We start from the raw sequence: 6,000 nt of genomic DNA, 5'->3' as shown, positions 1-6,000 counted from the left end.
GAAGCTGCTTCTTCGCGCAAAGACGATTCTGCCGCTCACAGTGCTCTGCGGTGTGCGCCTTCTGCCGAAAGAGGTCCGGGAGCGGTGCTTAGCTCTGCAGAGAACCGTACCTTCGTCTTTAGCCTCTCTTCTCGTCTACATCTTAGCAAAAAGCTTTTCCACTCTGTCTGGCAAGGAGAAACTTTGCCAGCACCGAAAACATCTCCCATCGTGTTCTAGAGGCTGCACGGAGGTCTGCCGAGTGTTTTGCAAGAAGAGAAAGAAAGTTGTCCAAAACAGCTTGCAATCGAATGTTCATGTGAATAGAAAAGGCAGCAGAGTGGTCAGGTACTGTTTTCTCTCCGTTGGCAAGCTGCGCACACAATCGCAGTGTTGTACAGCTTGTTTCATCACCTTTGCGAAGCTGCCGCTCTCTCCGGCTCCCGGAGACGAAGAAGCTGCTTCTTCGCGCAAAGACAATTCTGCCGCTCACAGTGCTCTGCGGTGTGCGCCTTCTGCCGAAAGAGGTCCGGGAGCTGTGCTTAGCTCTGCAGAGCACCGTACCTTCGTCTTTAGCCTCTCTTCTCGTCTACATCTTAGCAAAAAGCTTTTCCACTCTGTCTGGCAAGGAGAAAGTGTGCCAGCACAAAAAACATCTCCCATCGTGTTCTAGAGGCTGAACGGAGGTCTGCCGAGTGTTTTGCAAGAAGAGAAAGAAAGTTGTCCAAAACAGCTTGCAATCGAATGTTCATGTGAATAGAAAAGGCAGGAGAGTGGTCAGGTACTGTTTTCTCTCACTTGTCAAGCTGCGCACACAATCGCAGTGTTGTACAGCTTGTTTCATCACCTTTGCCAAGCTGCCGCTCTCTCCGGCTCCCGGAGACGAAGAAGCTGCTTCTTCACGCAAAGACGATTCTGCCGCTCACAGTGCTCTGCGGTGTGCGCCTTCTGCCGAAAGAGGTCCGGGAGCGGTGCTTAGCCCTGCAGAGCACCGTACCTTCGTCTTTAGCCTCTCTTCTCGTCTACATCTTAGCAAAAAGCTTTTCCACTCTGTCTGGCAAGGAGAAACTTTGCCAGCACAGAAAACATCTCCCATCGTGTTCTAGAGGCTGCACGGAGGTCTGCCGAGTGTTTTGCAAGAAGAGAAAGAAAGTTGTCCAAAACAGCTTCCAATCGAATGTTCATGTGAAGAGAAAAGCAGGAGAGTGGTCAGGTACTGTTTTCTCTCAGTTGGCAAGCTGCGCACACAATCGCAGTGTTGTACAGCATGTTTCATCACGTTTGCGAAGGTGCCGCTCTCTCCGGCTCCCGGAGACGAAGAAGCTGCTTCTTCGCGCAAAGACGATTCTGCCGCTCACAGTGCTCTGCAGCGTGCGTCTTCTGCCAAAAGAGGTCCGGGAGCTGTGCTTAGCTCTGCAGAGCACCGTACCTTCGTCTTTAGCCTCTCTTCTCGTCTACATCTTAGCAAAAAGCTTTTCCACTCTGTCTGGCAAGGAGAAACTGTGCCAGCACAGAAAACATCTCCCATCGTGTTCTAGAGGCTGCACGGAGGTCTGCCGAGTGTTTTGCAAGAAGAGAAAGAAAGTTGTCCAAAACAGCTTGCAATCGAATGTTCATGTGAATAGAAAAGGCAGGAGAGTGGTCAGGTACTGTTTTCTCTCAGTTGGCAAGCTGCGCACACAATCGCAGTGTTGTACAGCTTGTTTCATCACCTTTGCGAAGTTGCCTCTCTCTCCGGCTCCCGGAGACGAAGAAGCTGCTTCTTCGCACAAAGACGATTCTGCCGCTCACAGTGCTCTGCGGTGTACACCTTCTCCAACATGGCCCGGGAGCGGTGCTTAGATCTGCAGAGCACCGTACCTTCGTCTTTAGCCTCTCTTCTCGTCTACATCTTAGCAAAAAGCTTTTCCACTCTGTCTGGCAAGGAGAAACGTTGCCCGCACAAAAAAACATCTCCCATCGTGTTCTAGAGGCTGCACGGTGGTCTGCCGAGTGTTTTGCAAGAAGAGAAAGAAAGTTGTCCAAAACAGCTTGCAATCGAATGCACATGTGAATAGAAAAGGCAGGAGAGTGGTCAGGTACTGTTTTCTCTCACTTGGCAAGCTGCGCACACAATCGCAGTGTTGTACAGCTTGTTTCATCACCTTTGCCAAGCTGCCGCTCTCTCCGGCTCCCGGAGACGAAGAAGCTGCTTCTTCGCGCAAAGACGATTCTGCCGCTCACAGTGCTCTGCGGTGTGCGCCTTCTGCCGAAAGAGGTCCGGGAGCGGTGCTTAGCCCTGCAGAGCACCGTACCTTCGTCTTTAGCCTCTCTTCTCGTCTACATCTTAGCAAAAAGCTTTTCCACTCTGTCTGGCAAGGAGAAACTGTGCCAGCACAGAAAACATCTCCCATCGTGTTCTAGAGGCTGCACGGAGGTCTGCCGGGTGTTTTGCAAGAAGAGAAAGAAAGTTGTCCAAAACAGCTTGCAATCGAATGTTCATATGAATAGAAAAGGCAGGAGAGTGGTCAGGTACTGTTTTCTCTCACTTGGCAAGCTGCGCACACAATCGCAGTGGTGTACAGCTTGTTTCATCACCTTTGCGAAGTTGCCGCTCTCTCCGGCTCCCGGAGACGAAGAAGCTGCTTCTTCGCGCAAAGACGATTCTGCCGCTCACAGTGCTCTGCGGTGTGCGCCTTCTGCCGAAAGAGGTCCGGGAGCGGTGCTTAGCTCTGCAGAGAACCGTACCTTCGTCTTTAGCCTCTCTTCTCGTCTACATCTTAGCAAAAAGCTTTTCCACTCTGTCTGGCAAGGAGAAACTGTGCCAGCACCGAAAACATCTCCCATCGTGTTCTAGAGGCTGCACGCAGGTCTGCCGAGTGTTTTGCAAGAAGAGAAAGAAAGTTGTCCAAAACAGCTTGCAATCGAATGTTCATGTGAATAGAAAAGGCAGGAGAGTGGTCAGGTACTGTTTTCTCTCAGTTGGCAAGCTGCGCACACAATCGCAGTGTTGTACAGCTTGTTTCATCACCTTTGCGAAGCTGCCGCTCTCTCCGGCTCCCGGAGACGAAGAAGCTGCTTCTTCGCGCAAAGACGATTCTGCCGCTCACAGTGCTCTGCGGTGTGCGCCTTCTGCCGAAAGACGTCCGGGAGCTGTGCTTAGCTCTGCAGAGCACCGTACCTTCGTCTTTAGCCTCTCTTCTCGTCTACATCTTAGCAAAAAGCTTTTCCACTCTGTCTGGCAAGGAGAAACTTTGCCAGCACAGAAAACATCTCCCATCGTGTTCTAGAGGCTGCACGGAGGTCTGCCGAGTGTTTTGCAAGAAGAGAAAGAAAGTTGTCCAAAACAGCTTGCAATCGAATGTTCATGTGAATAGAAAAGGCAGGAGAGTGGTCAGGTACTGTTTTCTCTCACTTGGCAAGCTTCGCACACAATTCGCAGTGTTGTACAGCTTGTTTCATCACCTTTGCCAAGCTGCCGCTCTCTCCGGCTCCCGGAGACGAAGAAGCTGCTTCTTCGCGCAAAGACGATTCTGCCGCTCACAGTGCTCTGCGGTGTGCGCCTTCTGCCGAAAGAGGTCCGGGAGCGGTGCTTAGCCCTGCAGAGCACCGTACCTTCGTCTTTAGCCTCTCTTCTCGTCTACATCTTAGCAAAAAGCTTTTCCACTCTGTCTGGCAAGGAGAAACTGTGCCAGCACAAAAAAACATCTCCCATCGTGTTCTAGAGGCTGCACGGAGGTCTGCCGAGTGTTTTGCAAGAAGAGAAAGAAAGTTGTCCAAAACAGCTTCCAATCGAATGTTCATGTGAAGAGAAAAGGCAGGAGAGTGGTCAGGTACTGTTTTCTCTCAGTTGGCAAGCTGCGCACACAATCGCAGTGTTGTACAGCTTGTTTCATCACCTTTTCCAAGCTGCCGCTCTCTCCGGCTCCCGGAGACGAAGAAGCTGCTTCTTCGCGCAAAGACAATTCTGCCGCTCACAGTGCTCTGCGGTGTGCGCCTTCTGCCGAAAGACGTCCGGGAGCGGTGCTTAGCTCTGCAGAGCACCGTACCTTCGTCTTTAGCCTCTCTTCTCGTCTACATCTTAGCAAAAAGCTTTTCCACTCTGTCTGGCAAGGAGAAACTGTGCCAGCACAGAAAACATCTCCCATCGTGTTCTAGAGGCTGCACGGAGGTCTGCCGAGTGTTTTGCAAGAAGAGAAAGAAAGTTGTCCAAAACAACTTCCAATCGAATGTTCATGTGAAGAGAAAAGGCAGGAGAGTGGTCAGGTACTGTTTTCTCTCAGTTGGCAATCTGCGCACACAATCGCAGTGTTGTACAGCTTGTTTCATCACCTTTGCCAAGCTGCCGCTCTCTCCGGCTCCCGGAGACGAAGAAGCTGCTTCTTCGCGCAAAGACGATTCTGCCGCTCGCAGTGCTCTGCGGTGTGCGCCTTCTGCCGAAAGACGCCCGGGAGCGGTGCTTAGCTCTGCAGAGCACCGTACCTTCGTCTTTAGCCTCTCTTCTCGTCTACATCTTAGCAAAAAGCTTTTCCACTCTGTCTGGCAAGGAGAAACTGTGCCAGCACAAAAAACATCTCCCATCGTGTTCTAGAGGCTGAACGGAGGTCTGCCGAGTGTTTTGCAAGAAGAGAAAGAAAGTTGTCCAAAACAGCTTGCAATCGAATGTTCATGTCAATACAAAAGGCAGGAGAGTGGTCAGGTACTGTTTTCTCTCACTTGTCAAGCTGCGCACACAATCGCAGTGTTGTACAGCTTGTTTCATCACCTTTGCCAAGCTGCCGCTCTCTCCGGCTCCCGGAGACGAAGAAGCTGCTTCTTCGCGCAAAGACGATTCTGCCGCTCACAACGCTCTGCGGTGTGCGGCTTCTGCCGAAAGAGGTCCGGGAGCGGTGCTTAGCCCTGCAGAGCACCGTACCTTCGTCTTTAGCCTCTCTTCTCGTCTACATCTTAGCAAAAAGCTTTTCCACTCTGTCTGGCAGGGAGAAACTTTGCCAGCACAGAAAACATCTCCCATCGTGTTCTAGAGGCTGCACGGAGGTCTGCCGAGTGTTTTGCAAGAAGAGAAAGAAAGTTGTCCAAAACAGCTTCCAATCGAATGTTCATGTGAAGAGAAAAGCAGGAGAGTGGTCAGGTACTGTTTTCTCTCAGTTGGCAAGCTGCGCACACAATCGCAGTGTTGTACAGCATGTTTCATCACGTTTGCGAAGGTGCCACTCTCTCTGGCTCCCGGAGACGAAGAAGCTGCTTCTTCGCACAAAGACGATTCTGCCGCTCACAGTGCTCTGCGGTGTACACCTTCTCCAACATGGCCCGGGAGCGGTGCTTAGATTTGCAGAGCACCGTACCTTCGTCTTTAGCCTCTCTTCTCGTCTACATCTTAGCAAAAAGCTTTTCCACTCTGTCTGGCAAGGAGAAACGTTGCCCGCACAAAAAAACATCTCCCATCGTGTTCTAGAGGCTGCACGGAGGTCTGCCGAGTGTTTTGCAAGAAGAGAAAGAAAGTTGTCCAAAACAGCTTGCAATCGAATGTTCCTGTGAATAGAAAGCAGGAGTGTGGTCAGGTACTGTTTTCTATCAGTTGGCAAGCTGCGCACACAATCGCAGTGTTGTACAGCTTGTTTCATCACCTTTGCGAAGTTGCCGCTCTCTCCGGCTCCCGGAGACGAAGAAGCTGCTTCTTCGCGCAAAGACGATTCTGCCGCTCACAGTGCTCTGCAGCGTGCGTCTTCTGCCTAAAGACGCCCGGGAGCTGTGCTTAGCTCTGCAGAGCACCGTACCTTCGTCTTTAGCCTCTCTTCTCGTCTACATCTTAGCAAAAAGCTTTTCCACTCTGTCTGGCAAGGAGAAACTGTGCCAGCACAGAAAACATCTCCCATCGTGTTCTAGAGGCTGCACGGAGGTCTGCCGAGTGTTTTGCAAGAAGAGAAAGAAAGTTGTCCAAAACAGCTTGCAATCGAATGTTCATGTGAATAGAAAAGGCAGGAGAGTGGTCAGGTACTGTTTTCTCTCAGTTGGCAAGCTGCGCACACAATCGCAGTGTTG

This window comes from Melozone crissalis, unplaced genomic scaffold (assembly GCF_028551555.1).
Source record: "Melozone crissalis strain CALT ecotype California unplaced genomic scaffold, PUWL_Pcris_2 ptg000008l_1, whole genome shotgun sequence".
In the NCBI taxonomy this organism is placed as follows: domain Eukaryota; kingdom Metazoa; phylum Chordata; class Aves; order Passeriformes; family Passerellidae; genus Melozone; species Melozone crissalis.
The sequence above is the reverse complement of the archived record's forward strand: the minus strand, read 5'-3'. Positions refer to the sequence as shown.